Source organism: Ursus maritimus, unplaced genomic scaffold, assembly GCF_017311325.1.
Source record: "Ursus maritimus isolate PB19 unplaced genomic scaffold, ASM1731132v1 scaffold_5, whole genome shotgun sequence".
NCBI classification, from domain to species: Eukaryota; Metazoa; Chordata; class Mammalia; order Carnivora; family Ursidae; genus Ursus; species Ursus maritimus.
In genome coordinates, this window is record NW_024426663.1 from 33785323 (window position 1) to 33804152 (window position 18830).

The window sequence follows — 18830 nt, forward strand, 5'->3', positions numbered from 1 at the left end:
TAACCAGATTAACGAATGACTATGGAGCCTCCAAACCAGCCTTGGATTGTCTGTCTTAGGACTTTCATGGGAGAGAAAAATACAGTAAGCCCATATTTCATTCAGGTGCTTTTGTTTTTGTTTTTTAAGTAGGCTCCATTCCCAGTGTGGAGCCCAATGCAGGGCTTAAACATGAACTGAGATCAGGACCCTGAGATCAAGACCTGAGCTGAGATCAAGAGTTAGACACCCAACCGACTGAGCCACCCAGGCATCCCCCTCACTCAAGTTCTCTTAAGTTTTCTGTTCTATGTAGTTGAACCTAAACCCAACTTAGTGTGCAATCATCACTAATGCCAGATTCGGAAACTCATGACTTTAAATGGTAAGCAAAAAAATCACTTAACTATAGTCTTCATAATCATCACTTGTTTTAGTATCATTTAAATAATCACAATGGTTATGATAATGTCCAAGAGTAAGGCAAGATTTATGTAAATAAATCTTGACATAATCTACCTTAAATCAATCTTCAAATCATCTCTAAACTGAGGACACAGTTACAATAATGTCTGTCATCCCTGCTTCAAACTGGTCTTAGTTTTCTCTATGTAAATTCTGATTTTCATATTTATTTTAGTTATTGAATATGACGTAGGAATGCCAAATACTTAACATACATGCTGCCACTTCCCAATCCTGTGTCCATGCCAGCCATTAGTAATTGATGATGGCATTCTCTCTGTCTTAGCCTCTTCCTCATAAACCTTTTCAATGTAGTGCCAGGCAGCTCTTACCATTTGATCACAAGTGGCAGCAGACATGCAATTATTGTAAGCCACTTCCAATAATTTTTAAAATGTTGAGTAGGGTTGAAATGGTATTTTTTTCTTTCAAATTGAAATATTGAGTTTTTTTTTTATTTTTTAGTAATATAAACCAAATAAACATCTAGTTCATTGACCACAAACTGATTTATATCTTAGGTCTTAAGAAAGGGCAAACGGGAGCACAGTTTGCTTCTAGGAGCTCTGATATCAGTAGAGATTGATGAGTTTTAGGGAGTAGGCCACATCTATTGGGCACCCACTGTTCATTAAGTAATGAGGATGGAGAGAGAGAGTGGGAAACATAATGGTTCCTTTCCTCATGGATTTATAATCTAATGAGAGATAGAGGATAAATCCAAAATCTTAAATGTATATGTATTAACAGTAACAGCTAATGGCTTGCAAAAGATCATCAGGGACAAGAAACTTAAATTTCTAAATGCTATTTCTGTCATGACCACTGAAATAATAATAGCTAGCACCTCATGATGACTTCTGTCTGTTGGGGCCTTTATGCCATGGCTTTTCTGTAGGTATGGGAGCTGCATGGCTCATTAGTTTCCTCCTTCCCCAGGACTGCCCTCTAGAAACACATAGGTGGACTTGCAGTGCTGTGTCCCCGTGACCACTGGGGCCTCTCCCCATCCTAACCGTGGTTGGTTGACTCAGTGGATTGACCTGATCCAAGCTGAGCCAATAAAATTCTCTCTCCCTGGAATTTGCATTGGGAATGAAGAGGCCATGGACTGTAACCGGTGAAACTGAGCCACATATCCATCTGTTCCAGAAAGATGGGACACAACAGCTGCTGCTGGGATCCCAGAGTGGTCCTGGTTCCTGCCCTCTGGGAGATTTGCCAAGCTTAAAATCATTAAGAACTACGATAAGGTCTATATGTGACATGAACATTTTAATCTACTTATTCTTCACTTCTTCCTTGAACACTGAGATACCCCAGTGTTAACAAATATTCGACTTTTCTTTGTGTTTTCTTTCCTCCTTTCCTCCCACCATTTCTCTCCTCCTCTCCCTTTCTTTCCTTCCTTCCTTTCTTTTTCTTTCTTTCTTTCTTTCTTTCTTTCTTTCTTTCTTTCTTTCTTTCTTACTTACTTACTTACTTACTTACTTACTTACTTTTTGGCTTAAAGTAGCCAGAATCAGATATTATTATTTGCAACAAAGTAACTTTTACTAATACAGATAATTTTTTTTAATTTTCACACAATACTAGGGGATACTACTTCGTCTCCAGTTGTAAAATAAGTAAGTTAAGGCTTAGTGAGCTTACAGAATTTGACCCAGATCACATAGCTATTAGGTGGCTAAGCCAGGATGCAGACTGAGCTAGGCCTATGTAATTCTAGAGCCAGGACTTCAAGAAGATGCTGTGTGAAGGTAGAACTTGCAGCAATGTGAAGGCAGTTTGTCCATCTTCTGGAAAACAAAGGGTGGGCAAGTCCTGATTCACCACCTGTGGGACCAAACATCTTTGTCCCCAGTTGTAAAATAAGTAAGTTAAGGCTTAGTGAGCTTACAGAATTTAACCCAGATCACATAGCTATTAGCATGGGTAAAGCAGCTCCTCGAAATGTAGATCTACCTTGTCTTTTCTTTTTTGGCCTGTCACGGGGACACTTGCCTTCAAATAGAGCAAAAACTATGTGAAAGATGACAACACATAGTTCTGCTGTATTTGATATACCAGGTGATATATGTTTGCTGTGTATGAAATACCAGATGAAGATGATAGCAACATCAATAATCTCTTCCTGCAGTCTTCTTGAAGACTCCTAACCATGTCCCCATGTCCCCATGTCCCCATGTCTGTCTTCCTTTCTTCCTTTCTTCCTTTCTTCCTTCCTTCCTTCCTTCCTTCCTTCCTTCCTTCCTTCCTTCCTTCCTCTCTCTCTCTCTCCCTTTCTTTCTTTCTTTCTTTCTTTCTTTCTTTCTTTCTTTCTTTCTTCCAAGAATTTATTTATTTGAAAGAGAGAAACAGAGAGAGAGCACAAGCAGTGGGAGAGGGAGAAGCAGGCTCCCTGCTTGGCAGGGAGCCTGATGTGGGGCTCAATCCCAGGACCCTAAGATCATGACCTGAGCTGAAGGCAGACACTTAACCTACTGAGCGACCCAGATGCCCCTGTCCCCTTCTTTCTTAAAATATAGCTTACTTCCAGGAAGATTTTCTTAACTGATTTTTTTTTTTAAACAGAAGTTGGAATGAAAGGGGGAAAAATGCTCATGCTCAAATCTTGATTCACTGTTGCATCGCAAGTGGCTTCCATTTTTTGGAGTAGAGTGTATCCTCCTTTGTCCCTCCAGAATTTCTTTCTTTCTGCTCATCTGCTTGGACCACATAAAGGGGTTCCATTTGGTCTTGGCTAATGAGAGAGAGGAAGCAGCAGATTAGAGAGAGGAAGGAGGTGGGGTTTGAGGTATCGATTCCTGCTTCCTCCCAATGGGGTGGCCTCAGGCTGGCTGTTTCTCCGGACTAAAGGTTCCATCTTCTCTTATATTATGCTTCTCCTCCCCACTTCTCATTGTAGGTTCCAGTAAGTGCTCCTTCCCCTCTCTCCTTCTGCTACAGAGTGGCAGCAGCTCCACTCTCCTTGCCCTGGGGTTCTGCATTATTCCTTCTGATCTCCCTATGCCCTGCACACACTTCCAGACACAGCCCGTCCTTGGAGCATCCTCGGGTGGGTGTACTTCTGTTTCCCGCCGGGCTCCAGAGGGATGCTAATTCTAAGTGCTTCTCCTAACTGCTCCTTCTTCTTGTGGCCTCTCATTCTTCATTTTCACTGATGTGCAAACCTGTTCTGCCGTGGTCAGAATTCTCTGGGAGAGTCCAGTCATTCAACACTAACAGTTAAACCTGCTATCCAATAGGCAAAAATCAGACTTCCATCACAGAGCTCTCTCCAAATTACACGTCGCAATTTGTACCTAACATTCTCACAATTAAATTAGAACTGACCTCATTGTTAGAGTCTGGCACACTTTTTTTTTTCTTCTAGTTTTGTTTTGTTTTTTATACTTTCCAACCTATAGCTAAAAATGCAGAGGCTCAAAAGGTTAGACAACATCATCCAATTGTAACTTGTTATGCACAGCAACTGTCTGAATTTAGCCCATCATATGGATGATTTGGTTATCTGTGAACATAAGATCCTGAGAAATGCTATTGATTATGGGAGCTGCTTATCACAGCTTGACTCTAAATTAGGAGATACCTAGCTTTATGCAGACTTACTCGGATTCTGAAACCGAGTAATTTACTTTCACAATTAGGGGGAAAAATTCACAGCACAGTAAACTGATCAAATGACTAGTACAAATGCTCTGACATTTAGGGTGGAGAATTCATGCAGAAAATACATCATCAGTGAAGTCATCACCGTTGTGCTCACAAGGGATGGAAGGTACATCTACAATCATACTGCAGCAGACATGGCCTGGCCTGAGAAGGTGGGCCCTCAGGAAAGAGTCAGGGCTTTGTTTGTGTCTGGTGAAGTTCCTGAACATGCAGCGGAGTTCCCTCTTGATTTAGTGGGCAACATCATTCTCTCTGTATGCTACTTCTTTTGCTGAATCACCTATTCTTTGTATGGTTTTGTCTTGAAAGGCTGTCCTCTATTTCCAAAATCAAATGGACACATGGATCAGTATTCATAAACAGCTGTGCCCTGTCCTCCTCAATACTGGGATCCACCTCTGGAGTCCTTGCCAGATGGCTCCTTTTAACAATTAAAAAGAAATGGAGATTTTAGAAAGTCTTTTGGTTCAGGATTGGGAGACAGGAAGATACGCATGGCAGGTCAGGTTTCTGTGAAGCAGACTGAGGTGGAGACTGGGGGGCAGTATATTTATGGGGAGTGAGGGAAGTAGGATCAGACAGAGAGATAATCTGGTCTGGGATGCAGCCACGACAGAAACTTCAGCCTACCCCATGGTGGGGCTCTAGAGCTGGCCTGGCCTTGCAGAGTTGTCCCCAGTTGGGGCAAAGGGTCCAGGCTTTTATGCTGTTGCATATCAACGGTTAACCGGGCTGCATCAGGGAAATTGGGGAGTGGCTTTTTGCTAGGCAGCTGTCTTCTGTTTGGGCAGTTGCTGGCATGGGGACTCAGCTGTGAGCTAGCAACACCCAACAGTCAACAGCAGCTGTGGGAGTGAGTACTTCTGTCCTGAAAGCGTGGTGAGCAGCAATGACTGCTGGGAGCTGATCCTGTTTGTCCCCCTTGCTCAAAGACTCCCCGCTTTGCCTACTTGCTCTGTTCCCTAGCTAGGAATGTGACCAGGTAGAGAACTACTGGATTAGGAAATATTCTCTTTCTTTTTAAACTCTGCAAGAATTTCCTAAGATGACCACTTTAAAGTGCAGATGAGCTTTGTGTGCTCAAAATATACAACTTGATGGACCAAATAGATTTTCATAAACAGAACATTCCCAGGGACACCCCATGACCTGAAGCAGAACACAAGGGTATATGGATGTGGAGCATACACATTTCACTGCAGTCTTCTCCAGTGCATTTTAGCTTCCCGTGAGGTCAAGTCTTATCCTTCTCCTTCAGTAGTTGGTGGTCTGGCCCTTGGAAAGTTACTGCTGTTCCCTGACTATAATATTTGGATTGGTAAACTTGAAAACTCATTTTTCTTTGTTTTAATTATTGTTGAAAATGCTCACTTTTCTACTGTAGAAAGCACAGAGGGCCTTTCCATCAGAGGCAGCCAGGGTTATGACATGAACTTGGCTCTCGAGTCAGAAACCTGATTCTCACACCTGGCTTTCCTAGCTATTAGCTCCATGATCCCCAAGCAAATCTCTGCATCCCAGTTTCCTCAATTTATAAGATAAGCTGTGGTGAACACTGGGTTAATAGACGTGCAAAGGCTTTGTAAACTGAAACACACAGTTCAAATGTCTCATTACCCTTGTCAGAGCCAGAAGAGAGCTGGGCAATCACCTTGGTCAGATGAGCCACTGAGTCCCACGGAGGTCCGGGGACTCACCGAAGACTGCACAGCTTGTGGGTGGCAGAGCCGGAGCCGGCCCCCAGCCCTCCTGACTCCCAGCCTAGCACCTTCTCCAATCTCTCTTGCCCAACAGTCCTCTCGCTGCAGCACGGGGACACTGCGTGAGTTGCCTGCTCTAACAGAACCCTTGAGAAGATTTCAGAATGGCATAATGTTTGCCAAAGCTTTGAGTCTATAATCTGGAAACATAACACTCTTCAGATCTGAAGGACTATTATTCAAAAATTGTTACCTTAGTCATTATGCTAAAATCCCCCTTGGGCTACGGTAAAGAGGAGAGGAGCTCATCTTGTATTGATAATAGAATTATTGAGCATGCATATCCGTGTGTGTGTGTGTGTGTGTGTGTGTGTGTGTGTGTGTGTAGCTAGTCAGAGAGAGACAGGGAAGGAAGGGGAGAAAGAGAGCCTCTTTAAGAAGCAAATTACTGTGCCACAGATTTCATATTATTTCCTATCCCCCTTATTTAATAGGTCTAAATTGAGAGTTGTAATTCTTTTGCATCAGGGGATATGCTCTCAGCATCCTCGAGTCCTGCAGGGCCTGCAGTTTTTCTGCTTTTCTGTAGGTATTCATTTCCAAAATTTCATTATCATCCCACATGTGAGTCATTCACTCCCATGCAATCCATTTAAAACATCCAGCATGCTCTGGGGGCAGAAGGAGAAAGCTCAGAAAAGGCCAACCCTATTCATTTGGTAATGTGGAGGACCTGCCAACATGAAACGGGAGAGGAGGCCCCGCAGGGTTACCCCAAGGTAGCCAGCAGAAAATGCGGCAGCATCTGGTTCCCACCCACGTCCCATCTCCAGGAGTGTGCCCTTCTGTTTTGCTGGACGCTTCATGTGTGGGAGTCTGGGACAATGCAGCTGGAGAGAGAGAACAGAGATGAGAAAAATTCCTTTAGCAGGATAATCAAAATGTAAGCTGAATATTAAGAAACAATCACACAGGCTGCATGTGCACAAGCACCTCTGACGGGGAATCGGAAAGCCTCCATGTCCGCAGTCCACAGCCTTCACGTGAAGGCAGTGAAACTCGCCCCAGATACTGCATGGTGTGTGGGAAAGGGGTTGGGAATGTGAGCTTTATACAAGTGTATATTGAATTTAGACTTTACTATGAATTATATGCCTGACCTCAATATGGCTTGTCTATATGATAGGCAAGCATATAGCTCACAGGGGATTTTGTGGCTTCCCTCGCCTTTGAAGGCACACAGCACAGTATTGCCAGCCTGCTTTTCCTGATCAAGAAGGAAGTCATCCAAGGGGTAACTCTGATAAGTGAGCCCCATGGAAGCTTTCAAGCTACTGGCCTTGGGATGCACTGCCACTGGAGATGGGTGTCTGGGCCTGTCATGCTAACTAGGCCAGGAGATGCCTCACAGCAAGGTGGCACTTACCAGAAGATGCCACACTGGTGGCCCTCTGGCATCACTCGTCTCCAGCTATACTTAGGAAAGCTAATAGATTTTTCATTTTCTGCTAGGAGTGCCAGCTTGGAAAACACAGTGTAAAAAACACCCAAGGGATGGCCATTCTCTGCCTTCTGCCACAGAGGGGATCTATAGAGACATTCCCACTGGCAGAAGTGGCTCCCACAAATAAGCTGTTGCCTCAAGGAGCAGGTGGGGAAGAAGGAGGGGAGCATGGCACCCACATCCTTATTACCAATTTTCTGTGTGTGGCATTTAAAACTGAAGAAGGAGTTAGATACTCGCTCTTGGCTGAGTCTAAAACTCAGAAATTCATGCAAGAGCCACCGCTCTCAGATATTGCATGACCAGCATGGTGCTCTCTACCTGCAGAATGGACTTCACTCTTTCAGAAATGGTTCTATTCTTATACCCTAATATTTTCTCTATCCTCAAAAGTCCTCTCACAGGGAAGAGTCATGCTGCTCTATACATTGGAAATTTAGCATGTGGCTTCAAGAACTTTTGGCTACTGAATATGCCAACACACCAGAGTTGGGCTGGGGTTTCCGTTGACATGTGGTGGCTAAGAGGTTCTTTCCTTAAGCTCTTCAGCACCCAGCAGAATTGTTTCAATTTTCATGTTGGAGGAAGAAAATGGAGTTTGTGACTCACAAGAGGCACAGCTAACCTAAACTTGGAAAGAAGAGGGAATTCCATGACTTTGGCACAAAGTTAGACCCAGGGAGGGGAATGCAAGTCTTTTTTGATTCACATAACCTTGTGGTGTGGGATCTCTCAGATTCTGGGAGCCTGGGTTCCTTCAAATGTGTCTATCTAATTAGTTCAATAGGGAGAAAACTCCAGAAGGATTAAAGGCTGTAGCAAAAGTAAAAATTAGAAACAGAGGAAAAGTGAATTGTAGGTTTAAGGCTATTACAGTAAGGTAAGGGACTGATCCAAGAAAGTCCTGACTCCCATGATTTTTTAGCTCAGAGACCCTGAAAAAAACCACCATTACTTGTCTGGCTTTAGGTTTACCTGAAAACAATGGAGATAACTATAGCTGCCTCTTCCACCAGCACCCCATCTATCTCCTGAATGTTAGAATGGGCAAACAATAAAGCAAAATACCTCAGGATTGGAAACATCTTGCTCATGTATGTGCATGTTAGTATGCGTAAGTGAATACCAGGCAAGCACTTTGTTCATGCATGGGTTTGAGATTTGTATTTTCATTTTCTATTTTCTTTGCTAATGGGGAAAATTAAATGTAAGCATGTCAGGGAAGGGTCATTGCTTGTGATGTTTATGGCAGAGGGATACATTAGCCAGTCTGCACTCTCCTATGTACTGGAAGTCGACAACTGCAGAATTATGCCCCAGTTAGATTTTGTCCTGGGATGGGTGTCACATTAGCCTTAGGAGAGGTATGTGGGCCTGTGTCAAAGCCCCAAGAATCAAAGGCCTACTGCAAGAGAAGAGTGTTAAAGGCACACAGTGGGGACTATATTGCTTTTCTATTTTTAGAAAGTTCTATGATAGTCTAAAATATTTTCACATTTCCCTAGCCTGACAAAGCCTTATCTGATCTTGAAAAATAAAATTTAACCTAAGAACTATTTTAATGTTTTGTTTTGATTTGTATTTGGAATGAGATTCTTAGGGAGAAAGAAATCATTAGTTTTTTATTTTATTTTTAAAATAGGTAGTTTTACACGAAAGTCCTCTTCAATGAAAAGGATGGTCTTTATATAGGGAAAGATAACTGTGCTCTGCCATGGTAATTATGGAACTAGTCACAGCCTTTGTATGTAATAAAAAAAAATGTTTTTCCTTCCACTGCAGGGCAACTATCAGATTCCAACATGACAGTATTAGGCCAAGTTCACTCACTATGGCTTTCAGGGGCAACATTCAATGAAAACACTGAATAACCCTCCTATTGGCATTGTCCTAAAATTGCTGCTAACCTTAGAAGCTAAACCAGTTGAAATTAAACAATAGGCCAAATGTAAAGACAACCTATTGGGTTTCAATAAAAAAAGGGCCCTCAGGTTTTCTTGTGAAGTTCAGAACTAGTAAAGCCTTAGAAATGTTTCCCAGATGGAAAAACATATACCATGAAAATGGAAGCAAGGAAAAAAAAAATCCTGAGGTAGCAATACTTAGATCATACAAAACAGACTTTAAAACGAAGACTATAGGAAGGGACAAAGCAGGACACTACATAATGACAAAGGGATCAATCCAACATGAGGATATAACAGTTGTAAATATCTATGCACCTAACATAGGAACACATAAATACAGAAAGCAAATATTAACAGCCATGAAGGGAGAAACTGACAGCAATACATAATAACAGGGGACTTTAACACCCCACTACATCAATGGATAGATCATCCAGACAGAAAATCAACAAGGAAGCAGTGGCTTTGAATGACATATTGGACCAGATGGACCTAATAGATATATAGAGAACATTCCACTCCAAAACAAAGAGTACATTCTTTTCAAGCACACAGTGAACATTCTCCAGGATAGATCATGTGGTAGGCCACAAAACAAGTCTCGATAAATTCAAAAAGACTGAAATCATATCAAGCATCTTTTGCAACCACACAGTTATGAAACTAGAAATCAGTTACAAAACAACAACAACATCAACATCAACAACAACAAACTCTGGAAAAATTACAAACACATGGAGGCTAAACAGCACGCTACTAAATGAATGGGTCAACCAAGAAATCAAAGAGGACCTCATTATTGATAGGTGAATGGATAAAAAAGATGTGGTGTATATATATACAATGGAAAATTACTCAGCCGTAAAAAAGAATGGAATCTTCCTTTGCAACAATATGGATGGATCTAGAGAATATAATGCTAAGTGAAATCAGTCAGTCAGAGAAAAATAAATACCATGATTTTCACTCATATGTGGAATTTAAGAAACAAAACAAAAAAAGAGATAAACTAAAAAACAGACACTTAAATACAGAGAACAAACTGATGGTTACTAGAGGGTAGATAGGTAGGGGAATGGGTGAAACATGTGAAGGGGATTAAGAGCACATTTATCATGATGAGCACTGTAATGCATAGAATCGGTGGATCATCATATTGTATACCTGAAACTAATATAACACTGTATGTTAACTACACTGCAATTAAAATGAAAACAAACAAACAACCAAAACTCCAAAGAGGACATCAAAAAAATACATGGAGAAATATGAAAATGGATATACAACAGTCCAAAATCTCTGGGATTCAGCAAAAGCAGTTCTAAGAGGGACATTTATAGTTATACAGGCCTATTTCAAGAAACAAGGATAATTTCAAATAAACAACCTAACCTTACACCTAAAAGAGCTAGAAAAAGAAGAACAAACAAAGCCCAAATCTAGTAGAAAGAAGGAAATAATAAAGATTAGAATAAAAATAAGTGAAATAGAGATTTTAAAAAAGCAATTGAAAAGATTACTGAAACCAAGAGCTGGATCTTTGCAAAGACAAACAAAATTGATAAACTATTAGCTGGACTGGTCAAGCAAAAAGAGAGAAAACTCAAATAAATAAAATCAGAAATGAATGAGAAGAAATAACAATGGACACCACAGTAATACAAAGGACTGGAAGAAAAGATTTTGAAAAATTATATGCTGACAAATTGGACAACCTATAACAAATGAATAAATTCCTAGAAACATAATCTTCTAAAACTGAATCAGGAAGAAACAGAAAATTTGAACACACCAATTAGTAATGATAAAATTGAATCAGTAATCAAAAAATCCCAGTAAACAAAAGCCCAGGACCAGATGGCTTCAAGGTTGGTTGGTTGGTTGGTTTGTTTATTTATTTATTTATTTATTTATTTATTTATTATCTGCAAAGTTTATTCCACAGAGCACCATATAAATGGAGGTGCAACACAGTGTTTTAACGTGTGACATTTTTGCAGAAAAATACCAGAAACTCATTCCTTAGGACAATTGTCTCTGCCTCCTACATAAAAGAGCTAGTATATAAAAATAGTTTTGAAATCTAAGGCACCAAGCTCTAATCCATAACAATGGTACAGTACTCTGAATAGCAAAGAACTAAGGAATCAGAAAGAATAATTCCTTCCTTTTACTAATTCAATACTGGTGGCTAGAAAGGAATATGGACCTGCTCGAAAATCTTTGTGCTTCACCAGAAAACTCATTAGCAGTAGGACAACTAATGTGCATTCAAGTTTTAGCCAATGGCTTATGCAGAATTTGATCCTACCAAACATTTAAAGAAGAGTTAATACCTATTCTTCTCAAACTATTCTAAAAAATAGATGAGGAAGGAAAACTTTCAAGTTCATTCTACAAGGCCAGCATTACCCTGATACCAAACCCTGAGAAAGGCACTACAAAGAAAGAAAACTACCCGCCAATATCTCTGATAAACATTGATGCAAAAATCCTCAACAAAATATTAACAAACTGAATTCAACAATACATTAAGAAAAATAATCATTCACCATGACCAAGTGAGATTTATTCCAAGGATACAAAGGTGGTTCAATTTTGTAAATCAGTCAATGTAATACATCACATTAACAAGAGGAAGGATAAAAACCATATCATCATCTCAAAAAATGAAGAAAAATCATTTGACAAAATATAATATCCATTCATGATAGAAACTCTCAAAGTGGGTTTAGAGGGAATATACCTCAAAATAATAAAGCCATATTAAAAAAACCCCATAGCTAACATCATACTCATTGGGGAAAAACTGCAAACTTTTCCTCTAAGGTCAGGAACAAGGCAAGGATGTCCACTCTCACCACAGTACTGGAAATCCTAGCCACAGCAATCAGACAAGAAAAAGAAAAGGCATCCAAATTGGTAAGGAAGAGGTAAAACTGTTACTATTTGCAGATGACATGATACTATACATAGAAAACCCTAAAGACTCCACCAAAAAGCTATTAGAAATAATAAATAAATTTAGTAAAGTTGTAGGATACAAAATTAATATACAGAAATATGCTTCTATACACTAACAACAAAGCAGTAGAAAGATATATTAAGCAAATAATCCCATTTACGATTGCACCAAAAAGAATAAAATGCCTAAGAATAAATTTAACCAAGGAGGTGAAAAACTATAATACACTGATGAACACACAAGACAACACAAACAAATGGAAAGGTATACATTGCTCATAGATTGGAAGAATTAATATTGTTAAAATGTCTATACCACCCAAAGCAGTCTACAGATTTAATGTAATCCCTATCAAAGTACCAATAGCATTTTCACAAAACTAGAACAAATAATCCTAAAATTTGTAGGGAACCACAAAAGACCTTGAATAGCCAAAGCAATCTTGAGAAAGAACAAGCCTGGAGATATCACAATCAGATTTCAGGACATAGTACAAAGCTATAGTCACCTAAAGTGTATGATACTGGCAGAAAAACAGACACAAAGATCAGTGAAAGAGGTTAGACAGCCAGAAATAAACCCACATCCATATGGTCAATTGACCTCTGGCTCTGTGTCCACAGGCAAGAATATAAAATGGGGAAAAGACAGTCTTTTCTATGAATGGTGCTGGGAAAACTGGATAGCTACATGCGAAAGAATGAAACTGGACCACTTTCTTACAGCATACACAAAAACAAACTCAAAATGGATTAAAGACCTAAATGTGAGACCTGAAACCATAAGACTCCTAAAAGAAAACATAGGCAATAATCTTTTGAACATCGCTTTTAACAACATATTTATGGCTATGTCCCCCCAGGCAAGGGAAACAAAAGCAAAAATAAATAATTGGGGCTACATCAAACTAAAAAGCTTTTGCATAGCAAAGGAAACCATCAAGAAAAGAAAAAGGCAACCTCTTGAGTGGGAGAAGATCTTTGTAAATGATATATCTGATAAGCGGTTAATATCCAAAATATGTAAAGAACGTACACAACTCAACACCAAAAAAAATAAATAAACAATCCAATTAAAAATGGGCAGAGGATCTGAATAGACAGACTTCTAAAGAAGACATACAGTTGGCCAACAAGCACATGAACAGATGCTCAACGTCACTATTCACCAGGGAAATGAGATACCACCTCACACCAGTCAGAATGGCTAGACTCAAAAAGACAAGAAATAACAAGTGTTGAAGAGGATGTGGACAAAATGGAACCTTTGTGCACTGTTGGCAGGAACGTAAATTTGAGCAGTCACCATGGAAAAAAGTATGGAGGTTCCTCAAAAATTAAAAATAGATATTCCGTATGATTCAGTAACTTCACTACTGTGTAGTTATCCAAAGAAAATGAAAACAAACACTAATTCAAAATGATATATGCACCACTTTGTTTATTGCAGCATTATTTACAATAGCCAAAATATGGAAGCAGCCAAGTGTCCAGAAATAGATGAATGGATAAAAAAGATATACATAAAAGACCTTGCATTGCCTGGATGTGTGTGTGTGTGTGTATATATATATGAACACAATGGAAAATTGCTCAGCCGTAAAAAAGAATGATATCTTGCCATTTGAGACAACATGGATGGACCTAGAGGGTATTACGCTAAGTGAAATAAGTTAGAGAAAGACAAATACCATATGGTTTCACTTATATGTGGAATCTAAAAAAACAAAAACAAATAAAAAAAAACCCCAGACCTGAATACAGAGAACAAACTGGTGGTTGCCAGAAGAAAGGGGTGTGAAGGATGGATGAAATAGATCAAGGAGATTAAGAGATACAAACTTCCAGCTATAAAATAAATAAGTCACAGAGATGAGAAATACAACATAGGGTATATAGTCAAAAATATTTTAATAATGATGTATCGTGACAGATGGTGAATACACTCACTGAGATGAGCACTGAGCAATGTATATGTCAAATCAATGTTGTATACCTGAAACTCATATAACACTTTATGTTAATTATACTTCAATTAAAAAAAAGAGAAATGTTTCCTAAGAACACCATCTTTAAGAGAGAGAGAGAGAGACTTAGCACCTAAATTTTGTGACAATGAGTGGTAAAAGTACAAACGACACTTTTATATTACACCTTCTATCCAGAAAACTCAACCAACCACTCCTGATTTCTTAGTCCTTATATCTTTTCAATTTATTTTATTCATAGACTTTATGTAGTTTTCTATTGGCTGTTGACTCTCCATGGTGGTGGTGGTGAGGGGGGCATTGTGTTGCCACTGGACCTGTTTATTAGTTGAGATGAACTCAGATTCAGAATCCTTCTTTCTGCAGGTCAGACAAAGACTAGAGGTCTGTTGGCAACAACCTCTGCTTTGGTTGATGTAAACTTCTGATGGTCTTTTCAAAAGTATGTTTCCATATGGTAATAAATGACTTGAACCAGTAGAACTTTTATTTGCCCTTCTCTTTAGCTCTCACTTTCATGGTAAGCAAAGCTCTTGACATTCATCATCAACATGAATGAGGGAAGAGAGGGAAGGGCTGGGAGGTGCTTGATTTTTCCAGGTAGTTCTGCTGGGCCTTGATTTGTGACTGGAAAAGCATTGGCTTCTGCCTAACCTGAGTCTCTTTTTAACTGAATATTGCTTTTTAACTGAATATTGCTTTTTTTAACTGAATATTGCTTTCTTCATTCAACCTGCATGTGTTGGTAGTAAATAAAATTGTTGTCTGTAATGAACAATAAAGCAGGAGAAGTACACTTTGAACATGTAACCTGTGTATCTTGGAAAGTGCTCTGAATTGTCTGTCATCACACTTAACATTACCTTGCACTTTTAGTAGGAGAGAAAGTGTTTGCCTATATTTTGTTGACTAAGGCCTTGCCCCTACCCTCTTATAATTGAGAATGTTCAAAATGTTCTCATTTCAATGTTAGTGTACATTGAGTATCACATTCCAAGAATTAAATCAGATGAAGAGCTAAGACCTCATTCTAACATTACGAAGAGGCCAGGGGAAAAATGGGACCTGACAAGCTATCTGCACTACATGCTCCCAACAAATCTGCACAAGTTGCCTATAAAACAGCGGCAGCTACGTTGAAGGAAGGCGCTCTTGACCTTGGAGCCATCCCTGAGTATTTGCCACGGGGCAAATGAAAACCGAAGCACTATCTGTAGTTTTCAATATGCCCGACTCACTCTAAGCCCACGGATGATCACCGTACAGTATGAATTTTGTAACTAGCCTGTGAAATTTGGCTGCTGCCACATGGTTACGTTTGAGAGTTGCAACTGGGCCTGGTCCAGTGCTAACCACTCCAACTCGGTTATAAATCACTGGGAGGTGGGGAAAGCCTCTATCAGAGGCTGGCTACTTGAAGCCCTTTGCTGCTTGGAAACCAGAGAGAAAAAGACACCAACAGCTGAACCTGTCCTACTCAGAGTGGGGTGCCAGCCTCAGACCTTTCCTCTCCATCCCAGTCTCAAGCCCAATCCCTCTCTCCCTTACTTCCTTTCATTACGTCTACTTTTCCTCCCCCCGACAATGCTGCCTTGGTTTTTAAAGAACATAACATTCTGTCATGAATAAAGCCATTATGGTTATGTTGAATTCCAGAGCATTTGATTGATGTGGCTGTTGGTATAAGCAAAATACTCTCCTCCGTGTAATGAATCCCAGCCTCCCTTTGGGAAACTGACTCACAGCAGGGCTATGGCACTGAAGTGTGAGGACAGGAGGTGAAAAGTGGTGTCTCTAGTTCAAGTTGGAGATGACACTTAGAAATCATTATTTGAAACCCTGAAAAAAGGGAATGTTACCCACTGACTCACTGATCCTATTTCCTTAGGACTCTCCATTCAGGGCGATCTCATTTACCTAGGGTTATTAGAACATTTCTTTGTGTTTTCCTATGTCATTAACAATTAGCATCATTGAAATTCATGACAATGTAATTTCATAAAGTTTTAGAAATGATCTAATGATGTATCCCAGTGAATCCTAAACCCCTCCCCCCAAAGAAAAGTCCAAGGGAGATAACAGAGAGAAATAGATTGGTAGCATAAGGACCCATGAAACATTTTTTAAAGACAAACCCCTAAAATACTTTTATCCGAAGGCAACAGTACTGTCTGGAACTTGGAAAACTATTGGTGAAGAATTGAAATGAAATAAAACAAACCAAAAATAGAACTGGGATAAAATCTTCACCAAATCAGTTACCCTCTATAAGAGTCAAATGTAACTTTGAAACTTGATGCCAATTCCCAAGTGGTCCAAGTTACTGCCTTTGCTCTTTTTAATATGTTGGCTGATTATGGAGCTAATAATAAGTATAATTGAAAATCACTGTTGGATCCTTTGAAGTTTGCTGCCAAATAATGTTTTCTGAAAAAATGTAAAAAAAAAAAAATCCTGAGGGAAACTTCAAACAATACTTTAAATATTCACAATCGACTGTCATGTTGTTAGGTTTAGCTTAGGAGGTTCACAGCGATTATAAAATATAATATTAACTCCAGAAAGCACTCTAATTCCCCTTCTCTAATAAATGTCGCCAGGGTAGTCATTGTCCTAATTACTTAATTTCTGTCTGGCTCTGACTGAAGTTAACTTCTTATTTCCAAACAAATGTGTGAGCAGAACAAAGCACACAAATTATCAGCTATTGTCAGTCTCATCCAGGACTTTGGAAATGATGCCACTAAGACAAAGTGGTTCTTTAGCAGAAACAATGTCATTCTGCCCAGACTTTCATTTTAGGAGAGGATTTCTGCAGTGAATTAATAGTCTTTAGAAATGGTACGGAGCTACAATAACAGCTTTCTGGTTTTGATTATAAGGCACAATGATTTCTGGTTTTCAGTAATATTTGCATTGTGAACGGGATTCCATTTTTTTCTCATTTGGATGCAGTGATCAGGTGAGAGAGATCTGAGCCTGTTCCATCAAAGACCTATACTGTGACCAGAATACAAATCACTTGATTCTGGTTCTTTAAGAAACACAGCTTATTTTAAAACAGAGAAAGTATTAGGGCAATGCACAAATGAGAGTTTGAGAAACCATGCACATTTATGCTGAAGTCACTGTGTGTTGCTCCGGGTTTCATAGTAGCTGACTGCATACCCCTCCACCAAAATGCTTTCCTAACACTCTTCTCGGGTGTTAAATTTTAAAAATTAAGTGTATATAAAATAAATGCAGCTTAAACAAAGGTGAGGGGGTAGAGAGGAATGTTATCCCAAACCACTGCTATGTTCGTAACTCCAAGGAGATGGCTAACCGAGGTAAGAGACATCAAAGCCCATTGATTTCAGCAGGTAGAGGTGTGAAGAGTAAGAAAAATGGAGTGGTGAATTCTACTTCCCCCGTGGAACTGGGAAAATTACTGAAGTGCCTTTCCTTTCTTTAATTTTCACCCCCTGAAAATGCAACGGTGAGGATGTTTGTCTAATCACAAGGCTGATCAAAATCTCTGGAAAGAGCTATTTCAGAGAGATGGTCCCCTATGCTTAATGACAAAACAAACAACAACAACAAAAACGGCTCAAAGCTGAACTAGACTTTCTTCAAAGTAGAGTGAAACCTCTTATTTCATTATTATTGTTTATATTTTCAATCAATTAGTGCCTCTCTTCCAAACCCCTGGCATTTCCTCTGTAGAAAGGTTTCTTATACCAGTTTGGCTCCACACTGAGCAACACTAATTCCCTTCCCTTGTGACTGTCCTAAAAATATTTGAAACAGCTGTCATGATGCCTGAAGTATTCTCTCCAGGCTAAACAAGTCTGGTTCTTTGTAGGCCATGGTTTTAAGTGCTCTTGTTATCTTAGCCTGTCCTAGCTACAGAGGTCTTTTCTAATGGTGGGATATTGGGAGCAGAACATGCGGGTCACGTTGTGGTCTGTCCATGTGGAATCTGGCAAGAGTCACTCCTTCATGTGTTTAGCCTACCATGGCTCTTTAAAGACTGCCTAAGTTGAATCAGTTATTTTTGGGGGCCACATCAGATCATTGGCTCATGGTGAACTTGGAGTCAATTAAAACCACAAGTCTTTTTCACACATGCTTCTGCTAAGCCACTGTGTGTGTGTGTATAGCTATATATAGTTATTATCTGTTGAGTGCTTATTATGGGCAAGGCAATGTGCTAAATGCTTTACATCTTTTGCATCTCATTTAATCCTCACATCAACCCAATGACGTAGTAAGTATCCTTAGCCCATATGGTGGATAGGCTGAGGCTCACACGAGTAGAGACTTGCCTAAAGAAGTCTGACTCCAAAAGAGGTACTGTCAGACTTGTGCTATTCTGCCTTCTGTACTGGTGTGATGTTTTTGTTTCTAACTTTTCTTAGAAGGGGGATGTGGAAGACAACAACGACAAAGAGCAAGACTATTAAATATAAATCAGGTTAGACCTGCCCATCTTTTCAGCCTGCTGAGATCTTTTGGATCCTGGTCTTTCCCCAAATATATTAACCATTCCCTTAAAGCTTTATGCCACTCATGGATTCATCAGCTGCCATCACTATTCTCATTCAGGTCATTGCCTCAAAAAATAGGACCAGACCAAAGACAGAGCCCCCAGTCCACACTGAGCCTC